The 14,827-nt window shown below is 42.4% G+C and overlaps 1 pseudogene; it reads left to right on the top strand.

Moving 5' to 3' along the window:
- The window catches only part of LOC127056021 (FRAS1-related extracellular matrix protein 1-like), a 100,795-nt pseudogene extending 86,778 nt beyond the window's left edge, over positions 1-14,017 (top strand).
- The last annotated feature ends 810 nt before the right edge of the window (positions 14,018-14,827 follow it).

The raw sequence follows: 14,827 nt of genomic DNA on the forward strand, positions 1-14,827 counted from the left end.
TTTATTCCAGTTCAGTGAGAATCTGGTCCAAAATCTCCAGCTAAAGATTTGTAAACCTTCTGGTATAAATTCAAATTCTGTAGCTTGCTTGCAAAATAAAACACTGTACCTTTAAGCATACTCTTTACTGTGTGCGCTTACTTAACTGCTTATTCAAAACTGACAGGTTTAACATGTCTGGTAAATCAGCCTTCACAGTCACCAGAGAGAGGCACCTCTGGTAAAAGTTCAGAAGTCAGTGTTTTGGAAAGATTGGTTTGACCAGCTCTCAAGTGAGAGCGAATCCCAGACCAAACACAGGTAAATCTTAAACGACATTTAGCCACTATGATGCTGAGGCTAGTTGCTGTTGAAATGCCTTCAAACCTCAAGAGATATTCACCCATTTAAATCTCAGGTTATATTTATTGTGATTTAGCTCTTCTACTTGTTTGCTGTTGTTTTAAAATCCTAACTCAATATCTCATGATTTATTGGATAGGCTTCTGCCAGAAATTTTAAAAATATGCCTTTACACCTAGACATTATAATAAAGGTTTTGTCTTACTTTTCAGAACATATCTCCATGATTGCATCTTCAATACCTATTGTTAGGATGCTTTCTTTATTCTAGTTGGTGTCTTAAACAGTCATTTGGCAAACATGTTTTCATCCAGATTGTTTCATATTTAGTTCACAAAAATAAAAAATAAAAAGGTATATAAAGAGTTAATAGGAAGTAGTGCCCAAATTACATATTTCTTAAACTCATGGCCTAGTTTACTAATCAGTTGTCATACGTTGTCATGTGGGGAACCATCACTTAAGAACTGCAGAATGCAGTCAGTGAAGCAACTAATTAGTTGGACAGTGGCATGAAGGTGTGCATCCCAAAGGAGTGCAAATTATCAGAACAGGTGAAGAAAGTTTTGATACATCAGTAGCTCAATGGTATAAAACTCAGCAGTTGGCTGAATTACAGTGACACAGACAGCTAGGCAGCTTTGTTCCTTTTTTAGGGACTGTACTCTACAGGGGATTGAAACACCAAGCCACTGGACTTCCTGGAATGTAAATAAAGCTCCAAAAACACTTCCTCCCCTGCCCCAAATTTTGCAGCCAATCTACTGTATGGCCATTTAAAATATTGTACATGTTCTCCCTATGTTCTCAGGCACCCCTGATCCCCAAAAGTGGTGAACCTCCTTCTTTCTCTGCAGGGACTCTGCCCTCCCCCACATTACCAATGGACCCAATGTGTGGGGGGGAAGCATGTAAAGGACAGAGAGATGATGACATAAGGCACCCACCAATCCCACAACAACAACTAAAAGCCCTCAGTGATATCAGTATAATGGTGGGCAGAACCCCTTCCCTTCCCAAAGCCTCCCCACAGGTCTGATCTGGGCAGTAGGACTGGAGCTGAGGAGTAGGGCTGGTAACCCTCCCCATGTAGCCAGTGGCTCTTCTTCTAGCTTGTTGGTGTCCCAGGCACTGTCAAGCCCTGGTTGGCTCCTGGGTCCTGCTGCAGAAGGAGCCTACAGGCTTCACTAGTTTTAATGTACCACAGCTTCTTGGGGATCAGGCTCTCTGTGGTGAAACAGGGAAGAGCTCTGGATAGGTCCCAGGCTGTCTGAGTGGGAGAGTCAAAATGGCTGCTTCTGCTCCAGCAGTGGAGAGCAACAACCAGCCTCTTTCCCCCAGTCTCTCTCCCCCTGGCTACACAGTCCTTCAGAAGGAACCTCACACCAGCCAGCCTGGTCCAGGCTCTTTGGAGCCTGCTGCTGGTCACCCTAATATGCCAATAAAATTCCTTGTTGTGTCTCCTCCAGCAGAGGCAACACAGACTGGCCCATTGGAGGTATTTACTTCTGTGCTGCTATCTGTGGTAGCTGCTGGAAGCTGCAGCTCTGAAGCCCTCAAACTGGCAGAGGCTGCAATACAATACAATAAGTGGGTATTACCACCTAATATTAAGGTTGCTTTGCATTATAACACCCTGTTTTCAGTTGTTTATGACTCTGCCAAACTTTAACTATTTGCCTGTAGGATGACCAGATGTCCTGATTTTATAAGGACAGTCCCGATATTTGGGGCTTTTTTTAACATGGGCTCCTATTATCCCCCACCCCGTCCCGATTTTTCACACTTGCTATCTGGTCACCCTACCATAGAGTGACTAAACATGCCCCAGCCCAGTACTATAGGTTCAAAGCCGGACTCTCTCTGTAATTTCTGCTCTGGGTTGAGTGAGGCTGGGCACCAGAACTGAGAAATCCCTGCTCTCAATGACCCCTCTGCTGATGCCCAGGCAGCATGGAGAAGGAAGCTGTCTGACTCAAATGCAGATGGGACCAAGGCTAGGCCAGGGCAGGGAAAGAAGTAGATTAGGATAAGGAATCTGAGGCTAGAGAGTAGAAGAGAGAGAGAGACACACACACACTGGAAGTTTGAGTGGGGAGACTTGGACTGGTTAGGCAAGGATACTGGGCCAGGATGGGAAGGCAGGTTGGGACTGGTTGGGCAGGGAGGCTGGGCCTGGTAGCTGTGGAGGCCGATGCCTGGGACTTGGAACTGTGAAGGAGAAACTATGAGTAGGAGGCTGTGAGGAAAGGTAGCAGGGGTGATTGGGAACCAGCTACTTAAGGGGAACTTTGAGATTGGATGAGGAGCTGGGAGGAGGAAGGGAGACTGGGACTAGGAAAGAGTGGTAGAGGGGAGAAAGACAGATCAGATGAGGAGCTGAGATGGGGAGGAAATGGGCCTGGCTGGACAAGGAGACTAGGGGCAAAGAATTGGGGTAGGGAACATTAGGGCTGACTGGGCAAGGAGACTGAGATAAGCACTCTGAGTTGTGGAGATGGATTGAGTAGGTGAAGAGAATGGGACTGGGACAAGGAAAGTTTGGAGGGAGTGGAGCAGAAGGGGAGATCAAGCTTTGGGGAAATAGGCAGAAGAGTCTGTGCCCACAGAGTACATTCCCCTCCAGGGCCTGGAATGGGACCCAAGATCCCTGAGTCTCAATATTCCTGTGCTGTCAGCAAAGGTCTGTGAAACCCCCTGCAAAGATTCCCCTCTAGGGCTGGTCCACTCAGAAGATGACAATGTACCACTGCTATCAGTTACTCCATTCACTCAAGGCACAGAGGTTTGTGTGCTGATGATCCCTGTGGGTGTCAATACGATGCCATGCGATAGTTTGTTTTTTCATTTTGCTTTTCTAAAAACCTAGGAGAACATACACAAAAATTGTATGTTAAAAGTAGATTATTGAGGTTACAAAGTTAAGCACTCAAAAATTTGGAAATGCCAGAATTAAGGTTGCTTGTGCAAGATGTTATAAGTAAATTGCCCAAAGGAATATAGCCAGATCATCAGCTGGTGTAAATTGGTGTAGTTCCATCTGAAGTAAATGGAGCTGTTTGGCACCTCTGTATTCTGTCAAGTGCTGTATTCATTTATGACTTTATATAAATATGGATGGGTGAATTGCATGGGTTTAAATAAGAGCAATGATGAGATATTGTATGATACTATGGTGATAAGCACCTTAGAAATATCTTGGATGGATGGATAGAAAAATCTCTGCCCAACTCTCAGTCGAAGTTGAATCCTGATTTAGTGTGATAAATGCCAAACCACCCAATGAACAATTCTGGCCAACTTCTTACCCACAGTACCAAATCTTCTGGAGGGCAGACACTTAGTGGCTTGATGCCCACCAGTCTGGTTTCCATGAGGTCACTCCAGTGTGTCCCCTCTTCAGAGGGGATGTTAGGTGAGGTGCACCAAATGGAGGAAGATGCCACCCACATATGTGAATTTTAGAATTTAGAACAGCTTCTAAATGTTTCAGCTCTGGCCTCTGATAATGTTTGATGAAAGCTGAAAATAGAAGAACTTGAAGAATAAGGTCACAAGGCAAACTTCAGAGCTAGCATAAACAGATGTAACTCCACTGAAGATAATAGAGTTTTGCCATTTTATTGCAGAGGTGAATTTGGCCTATCGTTTCATAAGGAATGGAGAAAGCCCTTTTGGAAAGAATAAGAACTCGCTACTCTTCTCTGAAATTACACTCTGCAACTAACTTTTAGGTTCAGAAATTGGGTTTGGATTAATTTTTGTGCCCATCTACCTTACCAGGATCCAACTGGAATCAGAAGTAGAAAGTTCTGGAAATCCTGTGAAACAACCTGGAATTTCTGGAATTTCCAGCATAGCTTTGGAGACTGAGAAAAGACTTCATTAACCTGGATAAGATCCAAAATTTTGGGTGTCTGCCTGATTCTTGCATTCAGCAATGTTTAGCCTCACCATTACTATTTATTAGGTTGAAGTGTTTTATGTTTTAGAGCAGTGGTAGGCAACCTATGACATACATGCCGAAGGCAGCACGCGAGCTGATTTTCAGTGGCACTCACTGCCCGGGTCCTGGCCACTGGTCCAGTGGGCTCTGCATTTTAATTTAGTTTTAAATGAAGCTTCTTAAGCATTTTAAAATCTTATTGACTTTACATACAACAATAGTTTGGTTATATATTATAGACTTATAGAAAGAGACCTTCTAAAAATGTTAAAATGTATTACTGGCACGCCAAACCTTACATTAGAGTGATTACATGAAAACTCAGCACATCACTTCTGAAAGGTTGCTGACCCCTGTTTTAGAGGCTGAACTCTGCTATCCAACTTAAGCAAGGGGCAGTGCAGTTATGCTCTGAAAATCAAAATTGGGCCCTAACTGCCCCCTTGATTCCTCCATGTGCCCAACCTTTTCTCAGTGGAGATTATTTCCCCCTCCATACCAGCACAGCTGCTCTTGCTGGTGCATTGTGGGGGATGGAGTCAAGGCTCCTCCCACTCTCCGCCTCTGCCCACCCAGCTGCAAAAGATGGGAAGTAACAGCCCAGTGGTGGCTCCCCTGCACAGATGCACTGCTTGGCTCACTGTTGAGCACTCAGTGATTATGAAAAATACCCAACCAAAGGTCCATTATCCTCTGATAACACCTGAATTTAGGCAAGATAAATGTCTAAAGGATAGAGTCTTATTTCCAAAAATCTAATAGGTTTTAAGATATTAAATTGCTTCCCCCCTCCATCTCCATCTTTCTTTTCTAGTATAATGCAGCTACTCTGAGTCACTGTTTATCTAATTTAATTAACATTTGCCAGTGCCTGCAACCTAAAACACTGTCTTAAAACATTTGCTTGAAAAGCCTCCTTGTCCCAGAGCTGTCATTTTTAGCATGATGGATAATGGATAGAAATAATTATCCTGAATAAGGTTAGACAGCTTAAATGATTTGAGTTTCAAAGAATTAGTAGTCTTAGCTAAACATCTTATTTTTCAAGACACATTAATAATAAAAAATACAGCAGTGACCATAATGAATTGGAAAATCTGAGCTCTGCTATAATGGTACATTGTCTATTGCAGGTAGTTATGTACACAGTACTTTTACCCAGAATGATTTAAACCAGCAGATCATCCGGTACCTCATAAATCCCTCCACTGAAGTGACTTCAGATAGCTTTGAATTTCAAGTATCAGATGTGGCAGGAAATACAATGGTTCCAGAAATGTAAGTGTCAGAGTCCAGTCAAGTATATTCACTCGGGGACGAGGGAAGGGGGTGGTATAATCTGTCTAGGGAGGGGAGTATATGATCTTCACAAATAGCAGTGTGTTTCCCTTTTAAAATATCAAGGTGCTTATAGCTTTTCTGAGATGAAATTTTATCCCTGCCGAAAGAATTTATTTTAAATTTCAGGCCCATTTTCAGAATCTAACATGGTTTTAGATGGAGTTTGAAGGTTCTGTTGTTTGCTCCCTGGCCAGGTCTAATACTTGATGGAAAAATAAAACATTCAGTGAGAATCCGGGCCTGATTTTGACCTTGCCTACTTCAGTGTAAATTGGGAATAATCTCCTGAAGTAACTGATAAAAGGTTCTCAGCCACTTCTGTGATTCCTTGGTCCTGGTGCTACCTGGGGGTCCACAGTCCACACTGTTTTGTTTTGTTTTTTATCTTTTCTCAAACACTATGATTTACATTTTTTGGAAGCTTGGGGAATTTAAACAAAAATCATCATAAAAATAATGTACCATTTCGCTTCTAAAACCAAATCAAATGTCTATTTTAAAAAGGAGGCTTTTCAAGAAAGAAAATTTCTATACATAGTATAATCCAGAACTTTCCCTTTAACCCTCACTTTTTATCTTTTATATTTCTATTTTTAAGATTTCTCCCTGGTGTAGAACAATGATTTTCAATTCCTCTAGCGATGTACAGTTTTATGGCTCCTGAGATAGCATAAAATTGCATCGTAGGCTGTATTTCAAGTGAGGAACTATGGGCCAATGCAGTTTGCAAATGGTAATAGAGCTCAGAAACTGAACTCTGGCCTTTCTATTCAGTGCTCTTTTTATTATTAAGTCACAGAAGAAGTGAAATGTTACAGGAAGATGTTAAATCTGCACTTTTTTTTGGTATAGCAGCTGATAAATATGTGATGGGGAAGAAAATGAAGAATGCCTGGATACTGAACATAAGTAAAACATTAGACGTTGAGGGGTCAAGTATGTCAAATTATGGGATACAGTTAAATCTGCAGATTCTATCTGTCCTGAAAGATGCTGGGTGTACTATTTACAGTTGTGCAGGGTTAGTATGGTAGATTACTTTGTCCAATAGCTGCATGGTGCAGAGGATGTTAGCCCTAGGGCTCGATCCACAGCTGTATTGAGCTCCCCTGAACCCAGCTAGGAGCAGGAAACAATGGTGGCTACAAGCCACATTTCTGTGCTGCATATGCTGTAGCAATAAGGAATATTTTAAGATCTAATTTCTTTTCAGACTTGAAATGAAATGGTCCAGAGTTGAACTGGCAGAAACTTGCTATTGTGTCTGTGAAAATGTTGGGACTGTTGCCATTAAGGTGGTAAGGACAGGACAGAGTGCAGAGGCATTATTTGTTGGCATAAGGGTAGGAGATGAGCCCTGTTTCTATGGCTGGATCCCTACAGACTGCATTTTTGTTGCCATTAACACTTGCTAACAATATGAAACCAAAATTCCTGGTTGCTGTGTCTATTGCAGTTTATTGGTGTCTTGTTTTGCTTTTAAGGTCCAAGACGTTTCAGCTAGAGTTGGCTTAGACTTCACTCACAGTACTGCATGCAAGTTTAGTGCAGTTTGATCCTGGTGCAGCATTCATTTCACTTCTTTCATCTTGAATGTATTAGGTATAGTTTCATAAACTGGCTACAGTCATTTTTTCTTTCATACAGCAGATCTTAAACCAATCAATCCCTTCCCTTATCTGCTGGAGAGCAGCAGAAAAACAGCAATTATAGCTACACATTTGGGAGCCTTAGCTTTTGGGTGCCCAGCTTAATGCCAAATTTCTCTGAGAATCTCACCCTTTTAAGCAGTATGAAGTTGATTGTCCTAAGGTTGAGTCACTGTAAATCACTGATTATTTTTATTTATGTCTTGTTTTTTTATATACTCTCATTTTAAGTCTGCAGTCATTACCAGAAGAAGTCTCTTTCTGCATTTCTTCTGTTCTCTTCCTTCTTTGCCAGTAAGATAGGATGACTGCCCTCAGATCCTAGTCTGGAGGTAGATTTTGTTTTGATAGGATCAGGACAGTCTCCATACACCAGTGTTTGAATAAAAAACCTTTAGGAAAGTGACACTAGCCCAAGCAATATTAAAATCTTGTTACTACTGTAGACGAGTGCTTCATTGCTCACGGTACAAATTCGCTGGAGACCACTCTTTCACACACCAGTGCCCTTTTATTTCCCAGTATTTTCCCACCACCACATACACACAGCTATATACAGTTCAATACCTATCAGGTAGCCCCTTAGGGAACAGCTTGCTCTTACAGCAGCTGGGAGCAACAGGCCCTCACTTTCCTGTTCCTCCTTTCCTACTTCCTTCCTGCTAGCTTTATAGGCCTTCCCCTCAGCAGGCTCCCCGGTGATTACTCTCAGGCTCCTTTAATGAGCCACACCCTGCCAGCTCCGACCAGTTCCCCTTGATGGGAGCTATGCTAGCAGTTTCTGAACTAACAGGGGCTGGTTCAGGGCCTCTTAAGCCAGCACCCTGTTCCACATACATACACATGTTTCTCTCTGTTCCTCTCCAACATATCTCAAGATGCTGACACACAGGCTTTCCTTTACGTCCCAGCTAATCTGAGCCTGCTGCAGCCTAGACTCCTTCATGTCCAACTTCTAACTTGTCCGAGTCACTGCAAATTTGAAAGATCGTGTCTGGTGTTCAAAAGATAGAATTCTACCTGGTCATTACCTCAGGGAGGAGCTGGTAGACATGGAGGCTGTTTGCCATCTGCAGTCTTAAGATCAAACACAATGGTATCAATGTCCTTGATAACACTCATCCCACTCACAGTGGTGATGATCTCAATGGAAGAAAATGTGGCAGGAGGGTCAGATGCGTTTTCAAAGATGTTTCATTACGGATTCATTAATAGATGCTCACGGGCACATTATAAGAAGATGGCAGCAAATGATCCTATTTGTGTATTTAAGTAGTCCACAGGGCAGTTTTCACTCTAGAACATTTGGGACTAGCCCCTTTGGAATTCTGTAGTGTGAATATTTTATAAATCCCCATGGAATGCTTCAGTCCTGCTCTGGACCTTTTACATGATATGAAAGGGCCCTAAAAGCCCTGGTTCCAGCTGTGGGAGAATTGCCTGGGTGCTCACAGGGATGTCTTTTGAGGCTTCCTTTGCAAGCCCCAGTGTAGGGCCAGGAGGTTGTGTGATGAAGATGTGGCTGCTGCAAGTAGTGGTGCAGAGATTCTAGATGGTGCTGTGTAGGGCAACCCTGGGAGTCTTCTAAGGGGGTCTAAATTATTCTGGGGTCCTCTCCAGCTCTCAGAGCAGCCCAGGAGCACTTTGAAGTGGCTTTATCCCTGCCTCCTCTTGGGCTACAAGTTCTGTGCCGCACCTCTCCCCCTCTCTCTGCCTACATGAGAGGTGCACTTTATGCAGCCATGCGCATAATGCTTCCAGGTGTACTTGTTTGGTTCTGTGACCCTTGTAGTGAGGAGTGGACCACGCATGTTGTTTGGACCTGTCACTGAGCTACTGTGTTGGCGGGGATGCTTCTATCTGCTCTTTCCCCTGCAGCACTGATGTTGTGTTGAGAGAGGCTTGTAGAAGCAGCACCACAGATGTTTCACCCACTCTGGTGACTGATTGTTTTTCAAGTGGCTTCTTAGAGCAGCTGTTCCTATGTGGGTGCCCTCGTTGCCTCTTCTAACAGCATCTCCACACAAATACCCAGCTGCACGGCAGCAGTGTAACTAGAGAGAAAAATCCAGTGCAGCAATGGGGCCATCTTTCCCCTCTGTGACACTCCGACTACTTTGGCTAGGTCAGTTTTTTTAGTTTTTCCTACATGACTTTCATATCCACCAGCGGCCCAAACAGCAGTCGCTCTGTTCCTCCTCTGTAGAAATAGGGATGCTACTTCTCTACCTAAAAGTGTGGGGATAAATATATTAAAGATTGTGAGGTGCTTTGCTACTACAGTGACAGAGGTCATAAGCATCTAGTTAGATAAAAATGACTTGCCCACAAGCTACCATTGATATTTATGCAGCACTGGATAAAGATTTCAGATTTATTCACACTTAGCCCTATGCACAAGCATCCCCTTTCTCAGTAGTGGCCAGGTGCTGGAAAAAAGGTAGACAGAGGAATATTCTAAGTGGGTATATGGACTCCATCACTGCAGTATCTGAGCACCTCACAATCCTTAATGCAGGCATCATCATGCTTTTAGATCAGGAAGTGTCTGTAAAAATACAAACAACCACAAGGAACAGAGTGATTTGCTCAAGTTCATAGAGGAAGTCTGTAGTAGAGAAGGGAATAGAACCCAGGCCTCTATAATTCCAGGAGTACCAATGCCTTAACCACAAGACCTTCCTTTCTGTTTAGGCCAGTTGGACCCAAATTTCCAAAAGTGTCATCCACTGGGAATCTCAATGTTTGGGTGCCCAACTATAGATATACAGACCCAGATCTTCAAAAGCTCTCAGTACCCAATGTGTAAAATGGAGACAGTCAGTCTCACAGAGGTGTTGTGGGAATTAATTTATTCATTTTTGTAAAGTGTCTTGATAGTCTTGGATGGACACACAATTGAAATACTAAGTATTATTTCTGCTACCGTACACTTGGGAGGAGAACATCACACAGAACAGCTTTCCTGTGAGTGATGCTGACCATCTTCCATGGCCTATGTTGGCTGGTGCTTGGGATTTATTTCACTTTCTAACCACTGCCAAGCCAGTTCCCTACGGACTTCTGTTGGTGCTGATGCCTCTGTATTCACCCACCACTCTTGTTCTGGCCTCTTTGCTCCTTTTCTTGCTTTTATGGCTGTTTAGGAGGGGCGATAATTACCACTTGAATTCACTGAGCGTATAATGAAATAGTTTATTCTCCTGTTGTAACTTCCCCTTCTCTTCACATGGATTTCACAGATTACGTGCTTCCCTGCTAACCATCTCCCACCTCTACCTGTCCTGACAGAGCAAACAAGAAGGTTAAAGATTATTTTTGTGAGAACATTTTTAATATACAAGTAATGGCTCTAAAATCATGAGGATTTTTTGTCTCTGTTTTTAATACTAAGGATGAGCACTGCAAGGTGACCCACAAGCTACCCTGCCCACCTGAAGGGCTGAGCATACGCTTGACATCAAATGTTTAGATTTGGTTCAACAAACCAAAAGCAAATATTTTGCTTCGGGAATATTGCAATGTTTCGTTTCAATCCACCGTTCAACATTTCTGCACTGAAATTTTTTGTTCTGTGAAAATTTTGATATTTTAACTTTTGTCCCAATTTAGGGTGAAATATCAGAATTTCCCATTATGCTGTGCCAAAAAATGAGAGAGAAAACGCTTTCCTTTTGATTTACTTGCAGTTATTTGTTGATAGTTTATAAAATGGCCCAAATGTTTTGTCCAATAACATAACCTCAGGGAATTCAGTGAAGCTGAGCATAATTTTTAAATGAATTTGTGGTGTTTGCTTTAGTAAATTTCACTCCAGTTGGAGTATTTTTCCTCTTTTTTTTATTTCTCTCCGATTATTAGGTATTTGTGGTGGACATTCTGCTGCAGGGCTCAGATTCAGGAAAGCACTTAAGCATATGTTTAAATCTCATCGATTTTAAGGAGACATGAGTACATACTTTCCTGATTTGGGGATCTGGATGGGAATGAACCTTCCTCTGGAGTACAAATCAAGTCTCTCTCACCACTCATCCTACAGCCAGATTAGTACTTGTGCTAGACGTTGTCTAATATGCAGCGTGTATGAATCATTTCCCCAAACCTCTCATCTTCTCTGCAGCCGAATGCAGGCCTGTAACACCAGCTGCACACAGCCCTCATAGCCCAGGTGTAGTTTCTGCAGTCAAGAGCCACGGTTAATTTCAGGCTACTAAATGTTAATTCGCAAAGCCATTGTCTATAGTAAACAGCCCTGTCCCCCCATTAGCTCTTTAAACCATGTACAAGTAGTTTATTGCTGTCTGAAGTAAACTGTGGCTCTAGATACAGGGCCAGTTTCTGATCTTTGTTACTTTGGTGTAAATCAAAGGAACTATTGATTCCAGTGGAATCACTCCATTTTATAACCGTTTGCATGATTCGAATCTGGCCCATATGATAAGAATACACCTAAATTCTTAAAGTATAGGCCTTTGCAGACAGGCCTGAATATCTATATCCTAACACTGTTTTTCCTGCAGTTTTGTAAAAGAAAAATTGGGCAAAGCTGAATTTGCGGTGGGGGATGGAATTCTATTAAATCTTCATACAGGTAAATATCCAGTGTGCTCTGTATTTCTATGAAAACAGGCTAAGAATTTGGTTACAAAGGCTTAATAAAGACCATAATGACACTCAAGGTAATAGCACTTGATTGCTACACCACAGTGGTAGCAGTGACTTTCTGGACTTAACCGTTCTAAGCAATGAAGATGCAGCATGAAGCAGGTGTCTCAAGGATGTGAAAGAGGTAATGTGAAACAAAGAACTGACTTTGGAGTGCTTATGATGTTGCTTTTGCTTCTTAAGAGATAGCACTAGAAAAGGTCTATGGAAATTTGCCAAACTATTGCACTCTACTAGGTGGTAGCTGTGTTAGTCTGTATCCACAAAAACAACAAGGAGTCTGGTGGCACATTAAAGACTAACAGATTCTACCTTTTATCAGCTGGTACTGCTGTGAGTGTGGAAGTTATAATCAATGGAAAAGTAACATAGACAGGATGGAACTGGAGCTAACAGCTGCTAGATGTGGTTTGTTAGTTCATTTTTTAGTGTTAGTTCCCTCCTCCAGCTGTCACCTCTGCAGCTGCTTTTCCCTCTACTAGATGGGTCTGATTGAGAATGCTTTCTAGTTGTTATCCAAAGAACTTATGGATACTGACATTTATCCACATATACTAGCCACTTTTTAAACCAGTCCAGTTGCTTCTGAAACTCAGTGATATTACCCACAGTAAAGAATCTGCAGTGTTTCCTGTACTATGTTTATAGGAGCCTAGCCAATATCATAAACCACTGCAACTGTGCTTTTATTTTACTTTAGAGAGAGGTTCAAGGAGGAGTAAACCCTGATCAGCTCAGTCAGTACAAACCTCTGCTTGCCCTTGTCTGTGCTTAGAATCAGCAGCAGTAGAGCTACATCAGTGATGGCTGACGTGAGGCTATTTTCAAGTGCCTTTATGTCCAGGTAGAAATGATTCTGTGATGCAAATTTGCTATGTTAAAGGTAGGTGGTACTATAAATGAATTAATACAATGAGAACTTCCTATTTTAGGGTGTTACTGACACAGCACTCTCTCTCCAGTCCTCACTTCTATAATTAAAATTTGGTTTTGCTGCTTACTTTGATCTTTATTTAGAAAAGGTTTTGGTGTAGTCACATGTCTTTTTTTTTTTTTGTCATGCTGCATAAAAGCCATTTTCCAGTGTTACTGAGATTCATTCATTTGCTTTTACACATTGCAGGTGTTTCCATAAAGTCTTGGAATATCCACATTAAGGATGATGGCCTGGAGGAAAACCATGAAGTGTTAAAAATAATACTGAGCATGCCTTAAAATGCTGTTCTGGAGCAGAAGAATGAACTGACTGTAGAAATTATAGATTCAAGAGCAGGTAAGATTGATTTTAAATACTACTTTGTGCAGTGCCTTTTTTGAAGCTAAGAGTCTGGTCCTGCAAGGTGATAAGTGTTCCTTCCAAGGTAGATAGCACCCCTGCTCTCAATATATGCGCTCAGCACCTTGTGGAATGCTTCAAAGCATAATTGACGGATGGCTGCGGTGAAGAACTCATGTGATGTAAATGATAGTCACCTGAATCATACACTATACACATAGGGACAAATCGCATCCCAATCAGCACTGCCAGGGGAGCAGGGATTCTTGCAAATGTGTCCTCTGCTTCAGGGCTCTTGCCAGAGAGGACACACACTAGGTCACATTTTGCTGATGCTTTGAAAAAGAGCAGCCTGCTCCTTAGCTGGCATGCTGCTGACCGCAGCATTCCCACTAGCCTGCTGGGTAGTCAGACTCGTAACTAGTAGATCATATCCCTGTGTGAGCCCATTTAGAAGCCTGCTCACTATCCAAGCATTGTGTTTAGCACCAAGCAGAGGTCTTGCCCTGCTGCTTGGGTGGGAAGTGCAGGTGAGTGGCAGGTCCTGTTCCCAACCCCGGCACACAAGTGCAGCAAGGGTCATGCCTTTTACTTACCTAAGACTCTGAAATACACAGTGCAGTTTCAAGAGTTGGCTGAATGTAGGAGAAGTCTAGTTAAGACTTGCAGAATTTGACAAGCCCATACCAGAACTTGATGAAGAAATGATGCCGTTATTTTTTGGTTTCTTTGAAAGTGGAACTAAAAACCAGCTCCTACTTCATCAGAAAATGGTTTCTGAGGGGCACTAGCACTTGAAAGCAGAGCATTATCAGCACTCCTTCTTCTTAATGTTTGCGCAACCTGCCGTGGGTGTCACATGACCAGGATTCCTCCCCAGATTTGGTCCTCTGGTTGGATCCTTAGCTTCCCTGACCTGGGGAAGGTGCTGATGGGGAGTGCGACATGAACGCTGATCCAGGCTCTCCATCAGCACTTAATCTACATAATCCAACTCTAGACACCTATCAAACTTCTTGCCATGGGAGACCATACTATAGAGTCTTGCACAGATTAACATACATGGAACATAGAGCACCTGGAAGGAACAAACAGGGAGTCATAGTAGCACCAGGAAATTCTTGGAATCCTGGCTTTGAGGATTAATTTTATATTAAACCAAAATGTTTTTTAAAATTGCAGAGGTGAATGGAAAATATATTCTATAGTCTTTTCTTTTTTCCTCCTTTTACATAACTGAAACACAGACCAAAGTGACTGCTCTTACCTAACCTTAAACCAGCTGTATCCCATGCCTAGAGTAATTTCCTTTCCTCCTTCCGTCTTACATTCTCCCAGGTGTTGATTTCAATAGTGGAGTTTCTTGAAGGCTGCTGATCCAGATGTTCCACAGGATAAAGATCACATATAATTAAGTCAAGAAGGAGAAGCCACAGTGCACCGCAAACATGAATGCGGCTCTGAGTGGAATGTTTTTTCTGAACCACCATCTTTTCTATTTTTCTGAAAGTTAGAAAGCTACTGAGATCAGGACACCCTTTTCTTTAGCTAGCTTTAGTGCCAATCTTAGAGAGTTCTACCAGTGACATTAAGAAAGCAGCACACAGT

This window comes from Gopherus flavomarginatus, chromosome 7 (genome assembly GCF_025201925.1).
Source record: "Gopherus flavomarginatus isolate rGopFla2 chromosome 7, rGopFla2.mat.asm, whole genome shotgun sequence".
Classification (NCBI taxonomy): Eukaryota; Metazoa; Chordata; order Testudines; family Testudinidae; genus Gopherus; species Gopherus flavomarginatus.